The sequence below is a fragment of the Ctenopharyngodon idella genome, chromosome 1 (assembly GCF_019924925.1).
Source record: "Ctenopharyngodon idella isolate HZGC_01 chromosome 1, HZGC01, whole genome shotgun sequence".
In the NCBI taxonomy this organism is placed as follows: domain Eukaryota; kingdom Metazoa; phylum Chordata; class Actinopteri; order Cypriniformes; family Xenocyprididae; genus Ctenopharyngodon; species Ctenopharyngodon idella.
Genome location: NC_067220.1, coordinates 1,317,802 through 1,344,365, shown reverse-complemented (window position 1 = coordinate 1,344,365; position 26,564 = coordinate 1,317,802). Strand labels below are relative to the sequence as shown.

The 26,564-nt window shown below is 36.3% G+C and overlaps 1 protein-coding gene and 2 long non-coding RNA genes across 15 annotated transcripts in view; 1 reads left to right on the top strand and 2 right to left on the bottom strand.

The window, feature by feature from the left end:
- LOC127508732 (uncharacterized) overlaps positions 1-26,564 on the top strand; it is a 488,047-nt gene that overhangs the window by 123,502 nt on the left and 337,981 nt on the right. For 6 of the 13 annotated variants that reach the window (XR_007928896.1, XR_007928893.1, XR_007928899.1 and 3 more), the window contains exon 2: positions 8,453-8,486. The exons of the other annotated variants lie outside the window; for them this stretch is intronic. This is a non-coding gene — a long non-coding RNA (uncharacterized LOC127508732). The remainder of the gene's footprint in view (positions 1-8,452; positions 8,487-26,564) is intronic. 13 annotated transcript variants of the gene reach the window in all.
- The window catches only part of LOC127500999 (uncharacterized), a 385,015-nt gene that overhangs the window by 101,653 nt on the left and 256,798 nt on the right, over positions 1-26,564 (bottom strand). The window lies entirely within an intron of this gene.
- LOC127508788 (uncharacterized) lies at positions 7,881-8,599 on the bottom strand. Its single transcript, XR_007928936.1, has 3 exons — positions 8,446-8,599; positions 8,054-8,359; positions 7,881-7,977 (listed from the first exon to the last, which is right to left on the bottom strand). It is a non-coding gene; the product is annotated as an uncharacterized LOC127508788 (long non-coding RNA).

Below are 26,564 nucleotides of genomic sequence, written 5' to 3'. Positions count from 1 at the left end.
ATTAAATATGCACACATTTGCATATATTTCCAAAAGTTAAAGGTTTTTACAGAGTGTGTTTTGGATTTCTCTTTTTTTATCATCCATAAATCAGAAAATACTGTCAACAGCCAGAGGGGAAAAACAAATTGACCATATTTTTAAGAGTAGAATGTCAGTGTGATCTCCTGCTGGTGGAAGAGAGTTGTTCAGATGTTCAGCACCGCGGACAGCAGCTGATCTGCAGCACGTGACTGAGATTCATCACCACACACAAACACATTCACAGTCTGTTCAGATGAGCTCCTGTTCTCATAGACATCACATTACACTTCTTATGCTGAATTACTGACCATCAGTGACACATTACATAAATCAGCAAATTATAAATCAGTTTATTTGGAAAGGTTGTGTAGAGAACAGATTATAGTGTCTGATGCTGAGAGCTTAAACAGGTTTTCATGTTCTCTATCCACCTTATTTTTAACATATAAGAGTGAGCGAGGAAGTTTCGCACATTCACAGAAAACAGCTTACTTCTGTGCTGCAAAATAAAGTGGATAATAAGGTAATAATTCAAAACAGAAGGTTGAAATAATGTACCATAACAAAAATGCTAAAGATACAAAATATATATCATATACAAATAAGATAATATAGATTTCAGATCATCAGAGGCTCATCAGCTGAAGTCTGAGTCTGATTGCTGCTTCTGTCTCTTTAACAGGCAGTTGTGGATTCAGCACCACGGACAGCAGCTGTCAATCAAACTTCAGCATCACTGATGACAGTTTAACAACACAAACTGAACAAAGAGTGAAATGCTGAGACTTGACTTCATCTGCTTCCTTCTTCTTTAACTTTGATTTTAAAAACATCTACATGAACAATGAGTCCATGTAATTATCAAATATTATGCCGGTTTTTAATTCCTCCAGATTGACTTTTTCATTTCAAATTCACAGGTGTGTAAATCAGTGTCATAATGTCAATCAGTTACAATTATTCAGAACAGAAGAATAAGAAACAAGCATCTGCTCTATCAACTACCACACCATAACCTACACAAAGACTGTTTATAAAAACCAAGAAATTTAACAGGCATTAACACATATTTACCACTAGATGGAGCCAGAGGTTTGAATAAGACATTTGTGTTTGTGTTTTCAGTCTCAGACAAGTTGATGCTCTCAAGAAATCTTTTCAGACCATGTATTAGTTCAATGTTTTTATTGTCTCTATTTAAATGAAACTAAGGAATTTCACAAAATGGTAGTTTTAATCCTGTTTCTGAAAGGTTGCAGTGTGCTTAAAAAAATCTATATATGGAATAAATTAGTTACTATTAGTTATTAATTACTATTTTACCAAATTTTTAAAAACCTGGCAATCATCCCATTGCATTGTGGGGGCAAGTTTCGCATGCAGTATTCACATTTCTTTCACAAAATGTACATATAGTTTGATATAGACCTAATGTTCGAGTCCTTTTTATATTTTACAAGTTTTAGAGTAAAATGTTTAATAAACTAATGTATACACTGTATGATGAGGCATTTCATAATTTATCACAGTCAGTATCAGTGTTGTTTGAATCTGTGAAGATATTGTGAGATTCACGAGCCTCAGCGCGACCGTTAGTTAAAGCACTGCTGTCAAGATCAAATAAAGTACCATAAAAGTCATTCATACACTTCTTGGCGTTTTTTAAGTGTTCTGAATACATAAATCAGCTTTGTGTGAGGAACAGATCTAAATGTAATTGATTACTCACAGAAAATCTTCTTCTCTGATCTGTCAGCTCAAATTTTGATTCACCCGCGAACTTTGTTTTCATTCAAACGGAAGCGCAGCGCTCAGCGCCATATAAGGAGAAAAGGGAGGAGTAGAAACTGCGCTTAAATCTCATTGGCTCTCGGGTGTATGTTGTCGTGTCATGACTGAATATTTATAATCTACATAAGAAGAGAAGGTTCAGACACATGCAATACAGAGTCAGTGTTGATTCACATTCTCTTTTCTTCTGAGTTGTTTGTCTTATCATCACAGAGTAAAGCTGAATGCCAAAATCTAACCATGTAAAATGTATCAGTGCTACAGAAATTAAAGAGATCTGAACAGTTGTACTTTTAACATTTGAAAAACAAGCAGATCTTTTATAATGAACACTTATTTATGACTGCAGTTGGTTTGGATTATTAACAAATACAGTTCTGAGATTTCAGCTCCCTCTAGCAAATATGTTTAGTTGATCTGACTAAAACCATTTGGAGCAGAATAGATTAATAGGATTCTGAATAGCTGGGATATATTATAAATAATATTATTATTTTCAGATATTAAATAAATTCACAGCATCTTTTTATGGAGTGGAAAGTCTGTGTCCATCATTACTAAGATAAACATTTCCTTTTTTATCACACCTGAAGGAGGCTGAAGGGTTTTTTGATTTGACCAACAAAAGATAAATAGAGCAAAAGAAAACCACGAGCTGAAGAGCATCTCACGCTGTTTATCTTTATCACATTGACCACAGTATCAAACAACACTGTGAACACAAAGACCTGAGACACTTACAAGCAAGTCTCTTCATCCTAGTTAAAAAAAAAAAAAAAAAAAAAAAAAAAAAAAAGAAAACTAGGTTAAAAAACTTTTTGGTTGGGCTGAATTCAAAATTAATTCAAAAATGCATCATACAACTCTCACTGTTACTGCCATACAAAGATATGCTGATGTTTAGAATTGGACCAGAAAGAAAGTGATGAAAAAATCTTAATAAAACAATGAAATTCAAAGTAAATCTTGAAGATGTTACTTGTTTAAAGTGGTATTGACATAAATATACTAACAATATAAATGCATGACGTTTAAAGAACTATTAAAGACATTATCAATTCCCACAAGGATTTTTTTTTTATTATTATTATTTATTTTTAATAAGAAAAGTTCATCACTCTCAGTAAATGTTGGAGGTGAATTAGTGAACGATCAGCTCTTAGTCTTTATTGTCTTCTGCTCACAATGGATGTTGATCTTCTGTCTCTCTCTGTTCAGTCTCATGTGTCTCACTGTGGGTTTCCTGAGTAAGTCTGTTTAATTAAACTGAACTGAGACCCTGAACCTTCACCAGTTTTCTGTGGCTTTGAGCTGGACGGAAAAAACAGCCTGTTCATCACGCCAACACAAACAACACCTCCAGCACTCGTGAGAAACTTTGAGACAGAAAGTTTCATGTATAAGTCAATGCCATGACAATGTTTGACAAAATTATATAGTGCTTTTATATATATAAATATATAGTGCTTTTCTGGGTACTCAAAGCGCTTTACATGGAAGAGGGAATCTCCTCAACCACCACCGATGTGCAGCACCACCTGGATGATGCGACAGCAGCCATATTGTGCCAGAACGCCCACCACACACCAGCTTATTGGTGGAGAGGAGACATAGTGATGAAGCCAATCAGTGTATGGGGATGATTAGGAGGTCATGATGGACAGAGGTCAATGGGCAAATTAGACCCCTACTCTTTTCGAAGGACATCCTGGGATTTTTAACGACCACAGAGAGTCAGGACATCGGTTTAACGTCTCATCCGAAGGACGGTGCTTTTTGACAGTATAGTGTCCCCATTACTATACTGGGGCGTTAGGACCCACACAGACCACAGGATGAGCACCCCCTGCTGGCCTCACTAACACCTCCAGCAGCAACCTAGTTTTCCCAGGAGGTCTCCCATCCAGGTACTGACCAGGTTCAGCCCTGCTTAGCTTCAGTGGGCAACCAGTCTTGGGCTACAGGGAGTTATGGCTGCTGGCATTTATATAAAGTAATGTAAAAAACAGTGTAAATAATCTCTCTGATTCTACAACTTTAAATAACAGCTTTGGGCATCAAACAAGGAATAAGCAGAACATATAAATGTTTATTTTTTAAATGAATAAAATATATTATTATACAGTAAAACTCTTACATCAGAAAAAATGACCTCAGTTCCAACAGAGCAAGAATGAACTAAAAACAACATCAGCAAAAGTCTCTTGCATGTACAAAACAAAAGCAGGTCAAAGAGAATCAATATTCAGAGAGACGAGAAAGAGAAAACATTTAAACAGCTGCTGTTAAAGAGACTTTATTAACTATAGTGTCTCTGTATTTGGAGTGGAAACTTTACAGTTTATTCTATAAGTGTCACTCAGTGGTTTTATTTCCTGTTTTTATCACACCCTCAGATAAACTGAGATGACAAACTCTGTACACACACCAGTAAACCTCTGACACACCTGCTATTTTAAACATGTGAAAGAAGAAACATGATCAGCAGCAGAAACTATAAAATGTCTCATGATTCAACAGACTGAACGACCCTGATCAATAAAACATCTGTTTAACACTAAACTATGGATTATAAAGAGATTTTTATCAATGAACTGTAAACGTAAGCAATACTGTTAGTAAAGTGTGCTGATCTGTGATCTGTTATAAGTGAGTTAGTTGAGTCTCATGCGGTAAATGACCGTGGCGTAATCAGAGTGAATCTGGTCCTTACTGAAGGAGACTGTAGCGTCACTGAGAGACTCTTCATGCTTCTGGAAACTGACAGACGCATACAGGAGCTCATCAGAGGGGATTGTGGGTAATTCATCAGGAGCTGATCCAGGATCTGTGAGAGAATCACGTCTGCTGTCTGCACATAATGACTGAACATGGAGAAAATAGAGAGAAAACGTACAATGAAACGAGAAAATCTCATAAGCACAATATTTATACAAACATACACACACTCTGACTCACCATTATATTTTTCTTCCTCTTTCTCTTGTCTGATGTCGAGGTTCTTCCTAATAACCCAAAACAAAATGAATCGATCAGTAAGAGAAAGACAAACTAGATCAAACTGGAGACAAACAGCAGCATCTGAGACAGAAACTCATTGAGTCAGTGAGATTTTACTGCTGCTGACAGTCAGAAGATTCAAGCAGTTCAGAAACACTACAATAACTAATTATTAATTTGTTTCAACAGATAATAAATGATCAAACCTTGTTTCTTGTGTCTTAATTTACACACAGTCAGAGTGAATCCACCAATCAGCAGCAGAATCACACACACACAAATAATGATGATCATGGAGGAATCTGAAAATAAAACAGTTAATCAACATTCACACATTAGGAAATACGTTCAATTGACTATTTATGGGGAAAATTTGCACATTTTAGTCTCTCTTCTGCAGACCTACACATAAAACATGTTCTTCATCTGTCTCTGTTGAGTCTCATGTGTCCCACTTAGAGGTCAACCGAATGAACTCTTTTTTAATTATTTTTTAATTAATCGGCATCGGCAAATTGTGCTGCAAATTAGGCCGATTAATAGGCAGGTGCATCTGCGAGCAGCTAAATGTTGTTGTCGAACACGTGACGCTGCCTCTTGTGGAAAGCAGATTGCCATTCCACTGGCATAAAGGCTCGGATGTACTTCATTTTCCATGATCTGCTGCATCTTGCGCACAGCTGAGCATGTGAGCCTTTCAAAGTAGCCTATACTCCTAGTGGACTGCTGTTTTCAAGTGCTCAAATCACTCGCACATGCGCTGTTGTACACGGACCGTCCTCGCGGTCTCAAAAATTGGGCTGCACGCGGACGGGGTGTGCGAGCCTTCAACCAGCTGTAGTTTAGGCCACAGGTAGGCACGGGTACCAAAACCTGGTAATGAGTCCAGCGTCTAAATTATTATAGTAGCCTGCACTGTATAGATGAGCTCCAACGTTATCAATTCTGTTTCTGTACATTACCGGAGAATTTCTCCTCCTCTGAGGCTGCGTGTGAGACGGAGTAAAGCCGCGTTTCCACCGCAGGAACTTTCCCCAGGAACTAGGGACTTTGGGGTGGTACTTGTGTGTTTTGACCGCAGGAACCAGGGTCTAAATGAAGGTAAAAATTTCCCCCTCAGAAAGTACCTGCTCGCTAGGTAGTACTTTTCCAAAGTGCTGGAACTTTCGGGGGTGGGACAAGGGTGCTGAACATGCTGATTGGTTGAGTTCACACAGCATTTTGATTGGTTGACTCCATGCATAATTTTATTTCAACCACCATTTTTAAAGTCTGCGGTGCGTGCAGTAAGAGTTGTTTGCTATTCGAATCGTGGAGTTTAAAAATACGACCGATGGACCGACGATGAGGTTCAGGCTTTATTAAACTTATATGTGAAGGACGAAATGGAAAGTTTCGCGCAGTCCTACGTTACCAGACTTAATCTTCACAGAACTTTAGATCGCGATGGAAACGCAGACAGCAACAGGTCTGGGGGAAAAAAGTTCCTGGGACAAATTGTTCCAGTTAAATTCAGTGGAAAAGTGGCATAACTCAGACTCTGCAGCCGTGCCTTGTTCACACACAGCTTCAACTAAAGACGGCAGGGGAAAACACACTGTTTTGAAAGCATAATTACACTGTAGCCTACTAGAATTGATGCCAACCATGCTTTTCATAAGTGCAACAAGTCATTTGCATGTGAAAGTAGAAACACGTGCAATTCAAATGAAACTTAAGGCTGAAACGTGGATGTTAACTTTCCTCATTAAATGTGTCTGTGGGTTGGACATAGCCTCCACGACATCATCGCTCGTGACCAGTGCACTTTTAAGCAGTTATGAGAAGCAGGCTGTGTAATATGAGTGAACTCTTTCATTTTTGTTATCACTTACATTATGGCCTTTTGACTTATAGCAGTGTCTGTCAACAAACATAAACAAAAAGCATGCTTCAGAACAGTTTTGAGAAGCTGCTTAAAAAGTTGAGCCATGTATTATTACTATGAATTAGGCTACTTACTAATTAGGTTTATTTGACATGGTCTAGATTTTTGATTACCTGTTTTGTGTATTTAATATTTATGAATACATTATTTCTTTTTTATTTAAATTATACAAGTGCACTGATTGGAGAGGTTTATGTTGTTCAATAAATGTTTATTTTTAAGCAATTTTCTGTATCACTTCTTATTACTTAACTGTAAGATTTTTTTAGATGAAGGGGAAAAAAAGAAAATCGGCCAAAAAATATTGGCAGCATATATCGGCATCGGCCAGAGAAAAACCCATATCAGTCGACCTCTAGTCTCACTGTGGGTTTCCTGAATAAAGACCGTTAATTCTTCACAGTCACATTAACCTGAGACTCTGAACCTTCAGCTCATTTCTGTGGTTTTGACATGAAATGAAAACACCCTCTTCACCACAAACACTAAACACCTCCTGTGCACCCCCTGAGCAATGTCAGAAAATGAGATGCAAAGTTTTCATAAGCAATGGATGAAATATATGGAGTTTTTCTCTAAGAGATTATAAGAGTTTCTATAAGAGATTAAACACGAAAACACTCAAAATTGGGAAAATACATAAAATAGTACAGGTTTGGAATAAAGTCCCATAAAAGATCCAGATGTCAGAATCAGAAAGAGCTTTATATGTTTGCACATACAAGGAATTTGTTTTGGTGACAGAACAAATGTGCAGTATAGGTCAATAATTTTATCTAGTGAAGATACGTTTTTATATTAATATCTGCTTAGTTGAATTAAATAATAGAACAGAAGTTTCAGTGCATGCAATTTAAGAGCAACAAAAGCAATAATGTCTATTAAAGTCAGTCAGAGTGATTGTTCAAGTGTCCATATTTGACAATGCAAATAAATTAAACTCTTACCTTTATTCTTATCCTTGTTGACAGTTAAATGCACTTTAGTGATGATGTGAGCTCCACACCAGTATATCCCAGAATCCTCTTCTCTCAGATCAGTGATGTTTACAGTAAAGACTCCAGTAGAAGCTTCATCACTGAAAGAGAATCGATCATCTCTGATCGTCTCCAATGAAACTCCATCCTTCACACACGTGGAGGGTTCATGTGCTTTGCAGAAGAGTTTCTGATGTTCATCATGATGTTTGCACTGGATTGACATGTCGTCTCCTTCATACTTAGTCAAGTTCAGCTCTGGAAATGATTAGAAATATAAGAACATCAATTCACAGCCATAGTTTCACATATTCAGATGATAAACCTTCCTCACCCTCGTTCATGATGACGATCAGATGAGTGTAAAGATAATTCACGTCTCTCTCTAATGTCACTGCACACCAGTATTTCCCAGCATCCTCTGCTGTCAGTCCAGTGATGGTCCCAGTGAAGACACTTGCAGTGACATTATCTTTCAGAGTCAATCTGTCAGTCTTGGTCTCTTTCTCTTCATTGAGAGTATTTCTATCTCTAGTGGAGCACTTCCCCTTACAGAGAGACTTTGACTTTGATTTATAGATTGAATCATAAGGGCAGATGATCTCAGCAGATTCTCCTTCACGTCTCACTACTGGAGCCACTGCAAACAAACAAACACAGACATTTAACACACATGATTCTGAATATACTGTATTTACTACAATGAAATCATCTGAATTCACTCACTGATGAGGTTGAGCTGAATTTTGGTGGTCAGGGAGATGAAAGTCAAATGTGTGTCTCTGGTTTCTGCTCCACACCAGTAAACTCCAGCATCTCTCATGCTCACATTACTGATGCTCACTGTAAAAACTCTCTCTTCATTTCTCTCAGATGAAGGACTCATTTCTGTTGCTTTAGATGAGCAGATGTGATGATCATCCTCTTTGCAGAAATTAACTTTATGTTGCTCTGGGATCTGACAGCTGATGTTGACTTCTTCACCAAGACAAGCAGATTTAGTCTCTGTCTTTGGATATTTTGCATCTATAAAATAAAACAATTAAATAAAAATCATATCAGATACTTCAAACAGGAAAGATAAAGTATTTCATGTTCCTCACCATCTCTGACGTTCAGCTGAAGTTCAGTGAAGCTCTCAGTATAGTGAGACACATTCACTCCACACCTGTATGTTCCTGCATCTGCAGCTTTCAGCTCTCTAAAAAACACCATCAAGACTCCTGCTCTGGTGTCGTCATATAAAGAAACATCTCCATTCTCCATCCATTCATCCTGAATTCCTGGATTCTTCCTCTCTGAACATCCATCTGATTCTTTACAGATGTATTTTGGCTTGGTTTTGTATTGAGGATGTTCACACTTGATCATCATACGACCTCCTGAGTATCCGCTCACTCTAGACACGCCCACTTTAGCTGTCAATCACAAATATCACTTTATATGTACATCAAATTATAACATCTTATCTATTTGATTTTATTCAAGTCGAATATTTTATTAAGAATGACTAATTCAACATGACTGTATTTGGTTATGGCAATGGAAGGTAACATCTAGACATATCTACAGTGTACTCACTCATAATAATATGTAGATGAACAGTATTAATAATGGAGTAAGTGTACGAGTGTCTGTTGATCCAAACTCCACATAAATAAACTCCTCCATCATCTGGTCTCACAGCAGAAATCATCACAGTCATCAATTGTTGATCTTTTCTATCAGACATACTGAACCTGCTGTTCTTTTTCCATGTTTTGTTTATAATCTCATCAATAGAGTTTTTTCCTTCTTTGAAGATTATCTTCTCATCATAAATATGATTCTGTGAATATTCACATTTGAAGACAGCAGCCCTTCCATTCTTCACCTCCACTCTCTTTGTCTTGTTACAGCATGGATCTGTCATTTACACATAATAGAACATTTTTATATAAAAATATTTTGTTTAGCAGTTTTGAGGAGGGTGCTGGACATATAACTAGGGTGACCATAGTTCCTCCTAAAAAGCGATTTCTAAATAACCTCATATGGCCAAGATTTGTCTTTTTTCCCATTTTGACGCGCTCTCTATAGTCGTGTACGATGCCTACATGCTGTTGGTCAAACTGTTTCTCAATCAGCATCAGTAATAATATGGTGATTGTGAATTCACAAAGAAACTTGTGTTCCACTGCACTGCTTTGAAATAGTTTCTCTTTGTAAACATGTTTTACACTGATGTCTTTAACCACCACGTTTTAAAGATATCAAGTTAAAATAAGTCAAACTTTAGAAAATAACGAGTCTCATATGCGCCCTCGCCTCTTTTTCACCTGCATAAATGTGTTCAGTGTAAACTGACCACTAAAAGAAGCGCTGAGCAGGAACGGATGGTGGATCTCTTTACAGTGCCCAAAGTGAAAATGTAAATCATGGACAAATTGCACAAAATTTCCTTTGCCTTTTCCCGGTCGGACCGGTTTGAAGCAGAATACCTGACCTGCAAACTACGTACATGTAATTGGTAAATGAAGGTGCGATTTGGATGCAAATGATATTAGTTCATCAAAGCACAAAACATCAACCAAAGGAGAATGTTTGTCAGCTAAGTTAACTGGTAACACAAAACGCTTTCATTTCTTAACATAGTCAGTGCATTAAATAAGCTCACAGTGAACAATGCTGTTTTTTCCCAGCATTTATAAATCTAGATTAATCCTAATTCTATGTAAACTTCTAGAATTTTTTATTTTTTTTTATTTCAAGCTGTATTAATTAGCATAATTAGCAATTTATTATTTTAGAAACCCATAATATGGTCACCCTAAATTAACATTAGAATTGAAATCCTACTGTAAATCTAAAGGTGTTGCCATATATTCTTTAAATTGTATATTCTGCCCAATTTGTATCTCATATGTCAAAATTACTCACCAACTTTCACATTCAAATGTATTTCAATATCCTCTGAACCTGAAAGCCCAATCCGGTATCTCCCAGAGTCCTGTAGGTTCAGTTCTCTGATGAAAAGCATGACGTGTCTGTTTGTGTTGACATACAGAGTGAATCTTTCTTTATTAATCCATTGATCGTGTTTATTAATCTCTGTTATTTTATCCCACCATCCCTGGGTGTTTTGTTTTTGCAGATATTGATATCTGTTATTGGATGAAGACCTTCCAGAATCAACAAGAAGACTTCCTCCAGAATATCCAGTGACACTAAAGCATCTCACTGCACCTGTCAATCAGATTGATACTGTGATCAGAAACCTCATGAACAGAAAACAGCATCATTACTGCAGTGATGAAAGAGAAAAGCTCTGACCTGAGATCAGGTAGAAAGTGAAGAAGATGAGGAGGATCTTCATTGTGAGTTGAGTTCAGTCTTCTTTATGCTGAATGTTCTCTGTGTGAATCTCTCTGTCTCTACATCTGTCTGCTTTAGTTACTTCCTCTTTATTCAGCTCTTTATCAGTAATGAGCAGCTTTACTGGCCCCTCCCACCATCAGCACTGACTGAATATTACATTAATCACACTGAAAGAGCGCCACCTAGTGGAGGTTACAGTGTCTGATACTGAGAGATCATACAGGTTTCATCTTCTCTATATAAGGACAAATGACACTGAAGATAATTGATCAGCATTATTTAAATCTTCCACTAGAGGGCGACAGTATAATGTACATGTAATGTGTCAATAGGGGGCCTTAGTAAACTTACAAGGCAGCTTTAATATTAAAATAATTAAAAATGAAAGGTTAACTCTGACATAATTCACAAATCAGGAAATGTTGAGTTACAAAGGCTGATCCACTCACACAGAAACATACTGAGCAACTTCATGTCTTTATTAAACAGTATCATCTTCCTGTGACTCAAGGAAATAAAAAGAAAAATGTTTTGACATTTAAGTTTCTTTAAGTAAATCTTTATCAGCTTTAAGAATCGTTAACATTTTTTTATTAGGAGGAAACAGGCATGATTTGACTTGCAGGTGAAATACTTCATGAATATAAAAATAATATCATACGTTTACATTGATCCAAATATGAAGCTGATCCTGTGGCCATATGAACTTCCATCAGTGTTGTAACTTGTGCTCTAAGGCTACGCTCAGACTGGCAGTCCAAATCCTATTTTTGAGCATATATGAAAGACATCCAATCAGATTTAGCACGTGTGAACGGCAAAAAAGAACATGAAATGCGAAGAACATGAAATCGTATTTCTGTAAATCCCTTCCAGTCTGATCTGATCAGTTTTCACGTATAGTTTACGTGACTTTCTCACGCCACGTAAAACATAAACATCAGATGTTGTTATAGAAAACATGCTGAAAGTCGCTGCAGAAACAAGGTTGTGTTGCAGCGGCTGCACAATGTCATGTTGTAAATAAGACAACATCTGTATCGCAAACCTCTCCATGTTGCGTTTGTTGTTGTTGTTTTTGGTGTATACTTACCAACACAACATCACTGCCATAGAAACCAATGCAGATATTCCTGTTAACGAAAGAGTGGGATGGACACACAAATCACATCTGAACAGTTGATACACAATGTGGAGGTCAATAATTTTAGATCAGATTCCAATCGGATACACAAATAATCGGATTTGGACTGACAGTGTGAACGTAGCCTTAGAAGGCAAATGTATTCAGATCTGAACATCTCATTGTGTCTGCAGTGTTTCTGGTCTTTCACTCCTCAGATCATCAGAGGCTCATCAGCTGAAGTCTGAGTCTGATTGCTGCTTCTGTCTCTTTAACAGGCAGTTGTGGATTCAGCACCACGGACAGCAGCTGTCAATCAAACTTCAGCATCACTGATGACAGTTTAACAACACAAACTGAACAAAGAGTGAAATGCTGAGACTTGACTTCATCTGTTTCCTTCTTCTTTAACTTTGATTTTAAAAACATTTACATGAACAATGAGTCCATGTAATTATCAAATATTAATCCAGTGTTTAATTCCTCCAGATTGACTCTTTCATTTTAATCAGTTATAATTATTCAGAACAGAAGAATAAGAAACAAGCATCTACTCTATCAACTACCACACCATAACCTACACAAAGACTGTTTACAAAAACCAACAAGTTTAACAGGCATTAACACATATTTACCACTAGATGGAGCCAGAGGTGTGAATAAGACATTTGTGTTTGTGTTTTCAGTCTCAGACAAGTTGATGCTCTCAAGAAATCTTTTCAGACCATGTATTAGTTCAATGTTTTGTTGTCTCTATTTAAATGAAACTAAGGAATTTTTTTCAGGAATATCATTTAACACATTTTTAAAGACCTGGCAACCCTCCCATTGCATTGTGGGGGCAAGTTTCGCATGCAGTATTCACATTTCTTTCACAAAATGTACATATAGGTTGATATAGGCCTAATGTTCGAGTCCTTTTTATATTTCACAAGTTTTAGAGTACAATGTTTAATATACTAATGTATACACTGTATCATGAGGCATTTCATAATTTATCACAGTCAGTAACAGTGTTGTTTGAATCTGTTAAAGCTCCGCCCTCTTCTGGAGCAGCAGCTCATTTGCATTTAAAGGGACACACACAAAAACGGTGTGTTATTGCTCACCCAAATAGGGGCAAATTTGACAAGCTATAATAAATGATCTGTGGGGTATTTTGAGCTGAAACTTCACAGACACATTCTGGAGACACCAGAGACTTATATCACATCTTGTGAAAGGGGCATTATAGGTCCCCTTTAAAATAATTTAAAATAAAGGGTTAAAACAAAAACATAAAGAAAATTCTAAAACACAAGATTATTTTTATGTACCTTTATTTTACCAGGAAGTCTCATGGAGATTAAAATCTCTTTTACAAGAGAGACCTGGCCAATGTAGCAGCCATACAGTAAAACAACATTTTAAAATACAACAAATACACAATAAAACAGAAATATTAGAACAAAGTATCCTCTCAACAAAAACAATCACAAGCCTCTGTAGATAAACTGTAGTACAAAATATCCCCCATACAACTGACATAATTCATATATCAAGGAGGCATAGGCGGAGGGTGAACCAACTCTAGAGTAAAGGCTAGATGCGAGTCCTCCTTAAAAACACATTTAAATAGAATGTCATGAAATAGTTAGGCATGTTGCTTATCAATAACCTACACATCCCAGCATAAACGCTCTTGTTGTTAAGGTGGCTATGATCACAAACCAGTATTTGAACAGGCAAGCATATGCATGATTTGGGATGGCGACCATGTTCGAATAATAAATAACCATTGCTTTACCTAATGCAGCAAAACATACACTGTAAAAAACTGCTGTAAAAAAAGGCCAAATTTCAACAGCAACATTCTGTTTTCCATTAAAACAGTAATATACCGTATAAAACAATGCATTCAGGGTGATATTTGTCATTTCTGAGAAAGTAGCCTACAGGAATATACTATGAATAGGTAACAGGGCACACCTGGGGGAGACGATCAAGGAGAAATCAACATGAAAAACTACAACAGACTACAAAGATTGAAGACAGAACAGGACACAGAGAACATGATATGATTAATAACAGTACAATATTTTGTATTACAAGTTTTCTGAAATTTTTAAATATGCAAATGGAGTATTATATAATTAAATATGCACACATTTGCATATATTTCCAAAAGTTAAAGGTTTTTACAGAGTGTGTTTTGGATTTCTCTTTTTTTATCATCCATAAATCAGAAAATACTGTCAACAGCCAGAGGGGAAAACAGGTTGACCATATTTTTAAGAGTAAAATGTCAGTGTGATCTCCTGCTAGTGGAAGAGAGTCGTTCAGATGTTCAGCACCGCGGACAGCAGCTGATCTGCAGCACATGACTGAGATTCATCACCACACACAAACACATTCACAGTCTGTTCAGATGAGCTCCTGTTCTCATAGACATCACATTACACTTCTTATGCTGAATTACTGACCATCAGTGACACATTACATAAATCAGCAAATTATAAATCAGTTTATTTGGAAAGGTTGTGTAGAGAACAGATTATAGTGTCTGATACTGAGAGCTCATACAGGTTTTCATGTTCTCTATCCACCTTATTTTTAACATATAAGAGTGAGCGAGGAAGTTTCGCACATTCACAGAAAACAGCTTACTTCTGTGCTGCAAAATAAAGTGGATAATATGGTAATAATTCAAAACAGAAGGTTGAAATAATGTACCATAACAAAAATGCTAAAGATACAAAACATATACCATATACAAATAAGATAATATAGATTTCAGATCATCAGAGGCTCATCAGCTGAAGTCTGAGTCTGATTGCTGCTTCTGTCTCTTTAACAGGCAGTTGTGGATTCAGCACCACGGACAGCAGCTGTCAATCAAACTTCAGCATCACTGATGACAGTTTAACAACACAAACTGAACAAAGAGTGAAATGCTGAGACTTGACTTCATCTGCTTCCTTTGCTTCATCTTTAACTTTGGTTGTTAAAACATCTACATGAATAATGAGTCCATGTAATTATCACATATTATGCCAGTGTTTAATTCCTTCAGATTGACTCTGAGATTTCAAAATTAATGAAGCGTGTAAATCAGTGCCATTTATAAATTATCAAAACAGAACAAAAGAATAATAATAATGATAATAAAAAAATCCACCTACACCATCAACTGCCATACAATACAACTAAAGTTCACTGAAATAAAACCAAGAAATCAGACATTAACTCAGATTTACCACTAGATGGAGCCAAAGGATTCAATCAGAAGTCTGAAATTAAAAGCTAATTTTCTCCTGAGACAGAAAAAAGGTCCAAACAGTCGTTCTGGCAGAACTTGTAACATTTGAAAAGCAAGCAGACATTTTATAAGACGCATATTCATGACTGCAGTTCGTAACAAAAATAGTTTTGAACTTGTTCCTCTCTGTGATGTTGTAAAAACCAAAGTTATTGTACATGCAGCAGAAGCACTGTGACCTCAAAAACCTTGTTTTTTTTAGTTGTCCTGAAAAAAAAAAAAAAGGAATAATTGTGTATATACTATAAATTATATCTTTATGGAGTGGAAAGTTTGTTTCTATCGTTGCTAAGAAACCGTTTCCTGTTTTTCTCACACCTGCAGCAGGCTGAAGGCTGGTTTGACCATCAGAATATAAATAGAGCAAAAGAAAAGCACAATAGCTTGTCATGTTAGTTTCCCTTCATCACACTGACCACATGTTAAAAACCCAAAACTTTACAAACACACTACAGGGGCGAGTTTTGCACGAGCACGAACTGCTCACATGACCTTTATAAAACATCTAGTTTGATAAATAGTTTATATAGTTGATATTTAAGTACATTTTATAGTTTCATTTAATCATCAAACCATTAATTTACAAACAGAGTGAATCCATCAGTCCAACTAATTATTTATATTTTAATTATGGAACATCTTCAGTAACAACAAGGCAAATATTAGCCTTGACAAATGATGTTCATCATCTCTCTCTCTCTTTTCTCTGTGGGTTTCCTGAGTGAGTCTGTTTGATCTTCAGTTAAACTAAACTGAAACTCTGAACCTTCACCTGTTTTCTGTGGCTTTGAGCTGGACTGATCGTCACACAAACACAAAAACACCTCCAGAGTTCATGAGAAACTTTGTGACCAGAAAGATTTTAAAAGGCTTAGCTTATATATTTAATATGTGATGTTTATCAGATTTTAAAGAATGATGAAGGTAAAAAGTAAGGGTTAAAAGTTGTTTATAACCTGCATCTGACAAAACGTCCCTTTGAAGACATTTTGGATGTCCTCATTTGGAAAAAGACTATTCATAAACGGTTTTTGTGTTAGTCTGTAGTAGTTATAATCAGTGTGTGTTCATGAAGGACAGCATCACCTCATCTTAATAAACACTCAGTCACAGTGAATCCTCCAATCAGCAGCAGAGTCGAACATATAGAAATGATGTTGAACAAAGAGAAATCTGAAAAATACGGTGATGATTAGAGAGAAATGGGAGTGTACAGACTGGGTTAAAGGATTAGATCACTTTGAAATGAAAATCAGCCCAAGATTTACTCACCCTCAAGCCATCCTAGGTGTATGTGACTTTCTTTTTTCTGATGAACATAATCAGAGAAATATTAATAAATATCATGACGCATCTGAGCTTTATATTGGCAGTGAACAGGGTTCAATGAGTATGAGCTGAAGAAAGTGTCTCCATCCACATCCATCCATCATAAACGTTCTCCACGTGCTCTGGGGGGTTAATAAAGGCCTTCTGAAGAGAAGTGATGCATTTGTGTAAAAAAATATCCATATTTAAACAAGTTATGAAGTAAAACATCTAGCTTCCGCCAGACCACCTTCCATATTGAAGTTACGAAGAAAATATAAACTGGCATCGTGTCAGTTACACATTTTCCGTAAGTTGAATAGGGAAGGCGTAAGCTTTGTGAACTGCAAGAGTTAAATATGCAGAAGCTAGATGTTTTACTTCATAACTTATTAAATATTGATATTTTTTTACACAAACGCATCGCTTTGCTTCAGAAGGCCTTTATTAACCCCCAGAGCCGTGTGGAGTACGTTTATGATGGATGGATGTGGATGGAGGCACTTTCTTCAGCTCATACTCATTGAACCCTATCACTGCCATAATAAAGCTCAGATGCTTCAGGATATTTATTAATATTTCTGCGATTGTGTTCATCAGAAAGAAGAAAGTCATATACACCTAGGATGGTTTGAGGGTGAGTAAAGCTTGGGCTAATTTTCATTTGAAAGTGAACTAATCCTTTAATTTGCAGACATTACGAACATGGTTGACCACAACATCTTGATTTCCAGGTTGGAGATCTGTGTTGGACTACAGGGAAAGGTATTGAACTGGTTTCAATCTTTTTTAACTAACAGAAGCTTTAATGTTTCTATTGGCCAACATAGTTCGTCCTCACACCCACTTGCTTGTGGGGTGCCACAGGGCTCAATTCTTGCTCCAGTTTTATTTTCTATATTCATGCTGCCAATAGGTGCTATCTTTGAGAAATACGGAGTGTCATTCCACCTTTATGCGGATGATACTCAGCTTTACTTTCCCTTGCAGCATAAAAGTAAAGATTTTTTAGGTCCTCTGTTGAATTGTATAAACGAATTACAAATATGGTTAAAGCAGAATCTCTTAGTGTTAAACGAGAACAAAACCGAAATCATTCTGTTCGGCTCAAAGTCATATCGAGACTGTGTCCCTCATTTTGGTCATCTCTCCTCCTACCTTACACCTTGTGCCAAAAATCTTGGTGTTCTTTTTGATTGCAACCTGGGTTTTGAGAAACAAATTAGTGCAGTGGTCAAATCATGTTTTTTCCACTTACGGCGTTTATCAAAAAACAAATCATTACTCTCTGTTAAACAGTTTGAACAGATTATTCACTTGTTTGTTCTATCTTGTCTAGATTGCTGTAATTCACTTTACTATGGTATAAGTCAGTCTTCTATAGTGTGTTTACAGATGGTCCAAAATGCTGCTGCAAGACTGATTTCAGGAAGACGAAAGTTCGACCACATCTCGCCTTCTTATTTCACTAAACTGGTTACCAGTTAAATTTAGAATTAGTTTTAAAATCTTAACTTTTGTTTACAAATCCTTGCACAATCAAGCCCCACCATATCTCTCCGAGGCAATCTTTCTTTATAAACCAAATAGGTCCTTAAGATCCAGTAATCTTGGTCTCCTCACTGTTCCTAGATCTAGGTTCCATTGCAGAGGTGATCGAGCCTTCGCTGTTGCTGGTCCTAGTCTATGGCACAAGTTACCAGCCTCTATTAGAGCTGCACCTTCTCTGCCTGTATTTAAATGCCGGCTTAAAAATCATCTTACGTCAGGCTTTTATCTAGCTATGTAAATCGTATTGTTATGTTGTGTTTCAATGTTTTGTTGTCTCTTATTCATTTTATTCTACCTGTATTGTACAGCACTTTGGATCAACTAGTAGTTGTGTGAAAGAGCTTTATAAATAAAGAAAGAAAGAAAGAAAGAAAAAAAAGTTGTCTTTTTAAGCAGCCCCTAAGTTAGTAATTAACAATGTTTACAACGGAAGTGATTCAATCAAAAACCTACAAAAACCTACTAACTCGAAAATAACTTTTTCCTAGAGCTGCTGTAAAGCCAAAATAATCTCTGTCCATAATTTTCCTATTATCACTGTGAAGCTGCTTTGAAACAATCTGTATTGTAAAAAGCGCTATATAAATGAAGATGACTTGACTTCACTTGTTGGCGTCTGGTTTTCAGCAAGTTATAGAGTAAAATGTTTAATGTTCTTATGATGGATAGATCCGTTTAGATCCGCTCTGACGAACAGCAAAAAACTCCCTGAAATTTCCTAACTCTTCCATCCAGATAGTGGTATTCCCTGTTTTTACTGTTATTTTTATTTCTTATGCGTACCATTTTTAATTATTATGTATTTGGTTCTTCTTTATGTAAAGCACTTTGAATTACCATTGTGTATGAAATGTGCTCTAAAAATAAAATTGCCTTGCCTTGCCTTATTTATATGATGTATAAGGAGGCATTCGATAATTTATCATAGTCATTTAACACTGTTGATCGATTTTGTTAAGATACTGCAAAAGTTTCACGAGCCTCGGCACAACCATTAGTTAAATCACTGCTTTGTGTGAGACACAGGTCTAAATTTAATTGATTACTCACAGAAAATCTTTCTCTCTGATCTGTCAGTTTAAATTTTGATTCACCGCAAACTTGCATTGCGTCAGAGTTTTCGTGACGCTTATGGAGAAACTCTGTTTTCTCCGAAATACTGAAGTCTGATTTGTTCACGTCTGTGCACCTGCACAGGCAAATGGCTTTTCAGGCCACCAAAACGGGCGGGGTTGACTGCCTATTCATCTCCTTGCTGACCCCTGAGACTACAACGACATCCTCTATACTTGCTGTTGAATCAAGCCTCTGCAGCAGACCAATGGCGAATAAGAGTTATACATTATTAAAAACTGTGGAATGTCTTTTTTTATTTGTGTACACTCACAGTAAAAACAAAATGTTGTGCTTTTTGCAAAATAAAGAAAACTAACATTATGCGCGAGCTGCAGTCTCTTTCTCAATGAAGTGCATTCTGATAGTCTTTAGAAAATTAACTGTAACTTAATGAATATCACACAAACATGAGACATATGTCTAAAGAAATGTTGAAATGTCAGGTTTTAAATCATTTAAAAACAAATATTCTCTGTTTATGTAATCTGTTTGAAAAGAGACGTCAGTCCTTCGTGAGTCATCTCATTATCCACTAATGCGGCCACGCCCACGGAGAGCGCGCAGCATTCAAAGGTAAATTGTGAGGCGATCCATGCAACAGAGCGAACACCCGCATCAACTCGGAAAAATGCATCAAGCTTAGATTCATGTACATCATTTTGAGATGCAGTGAGGAATAATTCTGGAAGAATTTACCTCAGAGGAAGAGTGTGACTTTCAATTTCATTCTGAGGGTCAAATTGATCAAGCTGATGATTATGAATGGTAAGGTTTTTTTTTTTTATTCTTAAGTTCTTTATTCTAATTGGGATATAGTGTCTGTGAATATTAAACCCCAAAAAGGGGGTTTAAATATGAATCCTGCAAGTTTTGTCTCTGTGTGGATGAGTTTTCCAAACACCTCCTAGACTATTGCTCTGATTTTCACAAAAACTGAATCAGATAATCCACAGAATTTGCTGACATGAAAACAAATTTGAGGAATAACACACCAAAATGCTTTAGAGTATTCTGACGAAGCTTGGTATCTGTTATGACAACCACGACCTGAGGGTACCTGTACAGTTTCAGCACAGTGCCAGCTAGTGGTCACAAAATATTAGAATTAATTTTTTTTCTTTGCTTATAACTTCACAAATTTGGTGTCAGTGCCACCTACTGATCAAAAGTAATAAGCATTTATGTCACATTTCAAGTGATTTTATTTATAGGATTTAATCAATTTTGCTTAAAACCATCTCCAAATGTCTTTACTCACTACCTTGATTTTTAGCTCCTGATTCTGCCTCTGTGGTGCTTGACCCCTAAGTTGCTGATTGCAGCTTTATTTATTAATTATTATTATTACTATCTATACATATTTCCAGTTCAGTGGTGTGCTCTTGTAATAGTCACACATGACAATAGAACAAACAAAATGCATAAATCTTGTTTATTTTGGTATCTTACAAAAACACACAAACAAAGGCTAGTCCAGTGGTGTGCTATCTAGCTTTAAAAACATGATCACTTAGTGTGGGAAATATTACCAAAATTTTATAAGAAAACCACAGTGATAAGCAATTGCCTAATATAAGTATAACATTTCCAAGTAATTAAGTAATCAAGTAAACAGTCAGTAATAAAATAAGAACGTATAAACAAATGGCAATAGGACAAATAAATACAACATTAAGATACAGACACAAACAGTGCTTTAAGTTTAAGAACCAGTTTCCCCCAGTTGTTGTAGTTTGATTAACATTAACGACACAGAAGCTGGTATTAGGCTGCTTTCACTTTAAGACCTACTGTAGGCCTAATGCACGGATGATACTGACACATGTCCCAAATGTTGATGTTAAGACATAACTGTCAATATGGACATTTAGGCATAATTATGTGTGCATTTGACCTTTCAAGGGCAAGAAGCCTAGAAATAGACAGTGCTGACAGGCGACAAACACATGCACAGAATCTGCAGCCAGTCTGACATCCGTCCGTATGTCAGTACCGAATTAAGTTCATGGAATATTTTTATTTTCAATATATTACACAAATTCACAGAATATCTTATGTAGTGGAAAGTCTGTATACATAGTTACTAAGATAAACATTTTCTTTTTTTAACACACCTGTAGGCGGCTAAAGGGCTTCTTGGTTTGATTCAAATAAGATACATAGAGCAAAAGAAAACCACAAGCTGAAGAGCATCTCATGTTGATCTTTATCACACTGACCACAGTATCAAACAACTCTGCAAACACAAAGACATGCGACACTTACAAGCAAGTCTCTTTATCTTAGTAAAGAAACACCACATATCAGCATTTTTATTCTGAAATTACACACCCTTGAATTTTTTTAAACTTAATCACACTTCTGTTTTTTTTTATTTGAAAGATTTTAGTAAAAGTTGAAACACCACTTTACAGACTCTGTACCACTTCCCCACATCTCATCTGTTTGCAGTCTGATGATGATCTCACCCATAATATCATAACACAACATCAGAAACTGACATTTCATATTCAGTTGTTCATTGTTATCTGTGGCTTTGAGCTGGACTGAAAAACAGCCCATTTGTCACGCAAACAGAAAAACATCTCCAGCAGCATTTGTAAAAAAACTTTGAGACAAAAATGATATCATTCAGATTTCAGACTCAGATCTCTTTTGCAGAAAGTATAAATAATACTTATTGTCTTTCATGCTGTTCATTAAGATCTTAAACTGTGTTTCTGGATGTTTCTCTCGGATCTGGTAACGTTGATTTCATCAGTACGAAAAATACATTCAGTTGTCCTCTATGTAATGCTGATTTAGTAAACTCCATGTCATGACAAAGTTTGACATTTCAAATATAATATAAAAAATAATAATCTCCCTGACTGCAAGATTTTAAATAACAGCTCTGGACAATACACAAAAAATAATAGGAAATACTTTCAAAAATACTTGATTCTACAGTAAAGGCATAAGCAGTTGTTACATCAGAAAAATAAACTTTCTCATAATCTCTCTGTAACCAGAAACTCTTGTACAAATCTGAAGCAGGAATAATCAATATTCAGAGAGATGAGAAAGAGAAAACTGACATTTTAACAGCTATGAACAGATAAGCATCATGTTTCTCATCATAAAAGTATTATGTGTCTGTTTAAGAGCTGCTATTAAAGAGGCTTTATGTATCAAAAGCTGCATTTTAAATATACACGTTTCTGCATCTGGAGTGGAAACTTTATAGTGCATTTTGTTTCACTTAAGATTTGTATTTCCTGTTTTAATCACATCTTCAGATAACCTAAACTCTTTGCACGCACCAATAAATGTCTGACACAACTTCTATTTTATAACTTTAAAGCAGTAGCGGCTCCTGGCCATAAATTAGGTAGGGCAGATTCTGGGTCTTAGCGCTGGTTTATGATAAACATTTTGTAAGCCTTATATCCTAATCGCTGAACACATCAGAAACACTTTTGGCAGAATTCTAATGTCTATCTATCGATGATTGACATTATTTAGTACACACAACAAATGCATAGAATGTCATAGAATTGCCTAAATGTAGTATTTATTGCGTCAGAATGTTGTTTTAGAATGTTACAAGTTATGTAGGAATTCCAGTGAAGAAAACAGTGAAACAAACATGAAACAAACACAACAGAACTACTGTATATAAAAGCCATTCACATGAGCACGTTTAAGCTAAAGGGTTTATAATCTCATTAATTTAATACGCTATTCCACACGACACGTGGAAATAATGAAGCGCATGCCGAATCCATGCGCTTCATTTTTTTATAATTTGTTATTAATTCAGTGTATATAGAGGTCTATGTTTGGATGAATATTTTGGTGGGGCTCTGCCCCAGTCGAGCCGCGGCTGCTTTAAAGTGTCTCGTGATTCAACAGACTGCATTGAATGATTCTAATAAAGACAAACACAAAATTATGGATTATAAAGAGATTTTGGTGAATTGAGTCTTATGACTGTGGCGTAATCAGAGTGAATCTGGTCCTTACTGAAGGAGACTGTAGCGTCACTGAGAGACTCTTCATGCTTCTGGAAACTGACAGACGTGTAAAGGGGCTCATCAGAGGGGATTGTGGGTAATTCATCAGGAGCTGATCCAGGATCTGTGAGAGAATCACGTCTGCTGTCTGCACATAATGACTGAACATGGAGAAAATAGAGAGAAAAAATACATTAAAATGAGAAAACATCTAATCAGCACAATATATAATGTAAACATACACACACTCTGACTCACCATTGTATTTTCCTCTCTCTTTCTCTTGTCTGATGTGGAGGTTCTTCCTAAGTACCCAAAACAAAATAAATCGATCAGTAAGAGAAAGACAAACTAGACTAGAGACAAAAAGCAGCATGAGACAGAAACTCATTGAGTCAGTTTGATTTCACTGCTGCTATATATATAACTAGTTATTAAAGGGGATGTCTAAAGCCATTTCATGCATTCTGATTTATTTACACTGTTAAAGAGTTGGATTCTCATGTTAAAGATTGAAATGTTCGTATAAGTTTAAGAAAGTTTTTTTTTGAGTATGGCCCTGTATGATGTCATAAAGGGCGGAATTCCTTGTATGGGCACTTCTCCCAGAAGAGTGTGTGCACACATCAACCAGAGCGAGAGCAAGAGCACGCCCATCAATGTGCTTCGTTCAGGTTACGGAAGTCGTCATCTGTGCTGCACACACAGGACTTGCTCAAGAAAGATTTGTTTTTAGACCACAAAATCTACAATGTCACCAAAGAAGTGTTTGGTTCTGAGGGAAAGATAAACTTCCCAAAGAACCCAGTGTTAAGGGAACACATGAGTCGGAAACACAGGTGGTAAGTAAAACTACATCAGATGCCTGTGTTTTGTTGGAAATCGGCACTATAAGTGCATATAATGTAGACAAAACGAACGTATAGTGAATCAAAAGTTATGCGATGATGTATTGCGTGCTCGTGACTCTTTAGCTCCGCCCACAACACGCCTCCAGGAGCTTGAATGTTTTCGAAAAGAATTGGTACAGCTGTATCTGTCTTTTATAAATCTGATAAAAATAGAGACTCTTCGGAGGTATAAAGGATGCACTACTCTATAGGTACTTAAGATTAATATAAGATTGGCTGAAACTGTGTGTGTTTGTTTCAACAGATAGTAAATGATCAAACCTCGTCTCTTGTGGCTTAATTTACACACAGTCAGAGTGAATCCACCAATCAGCAGCAGAATCACACACACACAAATAATGATGATCATGGAGAAATCTGAAAGAAAAAAAACCCATAAACACAGTGCTCATTAAAGAGAAACCAAGAGATATACATACATTTACATTTAATTTACTTCTATCCAAAGCAACTTACAAATGAAGAGAATAACAAAAGCAATCCAACCAGAAATAGAGCAACAATATGCAAGTGCTGTTAGTCCCAGTTAGTCTATTAAAGGGTTAGTTCACCCAAAAATGTTAGGGTTAGGGTTAGTAATATGAGTAATAAATGAGTAATAAATGACAAAATTCTGTCTTTTATTACTCACCCTCATGTCGTTCTACACCCCTAAGACCTTCATTCATCTTCGGAACAAAAATGAAGAAAAACAAAATAACAACTTTTTAACAATATCTAGTGATGGCCGATTTCAAAACACTGCTTCAGAGCGTTACAAATCTTTTGTGTCGAATCAGTGATTCGGATCGCGTATCAAACCGCCAAACTGCTGAAATCACGTGACTTTGGCGCTCCGAACCACTGATTCGATTCGTAAAGCTCTGAAGCTTCATGAAGCAGTGTTTTGAAATTGGCCATCACTAGATATTGTAAAAAAAAAAAAAAACTGTATTTGTAAAATTGTAAAAATATTCTCGTTGCTTTATAATATTAAGGCAGAACCACTGAACTCACATGAACTGTTTTAAATATGTGTTTAGTACCTTTATGGATCTTGAGAGAGGAAGTATCATTGCTGTGAATGCAGGCCTCAATGAGCCATCGGATTTGATCAAAAATATCTTAATTTGTGTTACGAAGATGAACAAAGGTCTTTCGGGTGTAATGACATTATTTTCATTTCTGGGTGAACTAACCCTTTAATGGGTCAAGTGTTGATGAAAAAGATGCGTGTTCAGTAGGGCTGTCAGGATTATGAAATTTATCTGATGATTAATTTAACAATGTAAATATTCATCTGTCCCTCACATTAAGCTATGCAATGGCTTCAGACTATGAATATAGTGCACTAAAACTTAATTGATGCTTGTCTATTTCTTGTGGCTGAATGAATTGTAAATGTACTTTAGTTTCTATTCTGCAGATCAACAAACATGTTCTACTTCATCTCTGTTTCTGCCTCTGTTGAGTCTTATTGTGAGTTTCCTGAATAAAGTCCTTTAATTCTTCACAGCCAAGCTAAACTGAGACTCTGAACCTTCAGCTCTGTATAAAGTGGGTATATTCGAAATATCTTGTGATTTTAATGTGTGGTTATTGAATTAAGGTAGGTGATAAACTTGATATGAATCAAAAACCCATTGAAACGATATAAAGTTGATTAATCAAATAATATATATAGAAAAATAATTAAGATCACATTTATACCTGATGCTGTTTGAGAAAATACTAGTTACGGTAGGTACTCCACAAAACTGTTTTGTTTTTGAAATTTTGAGCAGAAAAAAGTTAAATATACTGTGTACACAGAATACAAGGAATCTATAAGCTGGTAAACCCAAAAATAACAGTTTGTCTGGTGCATTTTATTGGATGGTAAACAAAACAAAATCTGCCAAAAGGTGACAAGTTTGCACCCCTGGAAATTGCAGTCCTCTTGCGAAGCATGCAAATCCACCTGCCCCTCCAGCCGAGATGAAGAAGGATTTTTACAGCCCTTACTTCATCATACCAAAGCAGTGGGTTGAGACCAATCCTAGACCTGCATTTTCCAAATCGGGCCCTGCACATGCTTTCCTCTCAAGATGTTGACGCAGAGGCACGTTCTGACATGTATTCACTAATATGACTGGTTTACTGCGATATACCTTTAGGATGAGTACTTCCATGTCTTGATTTTACCTCGACACAGACCATTTCTTCAG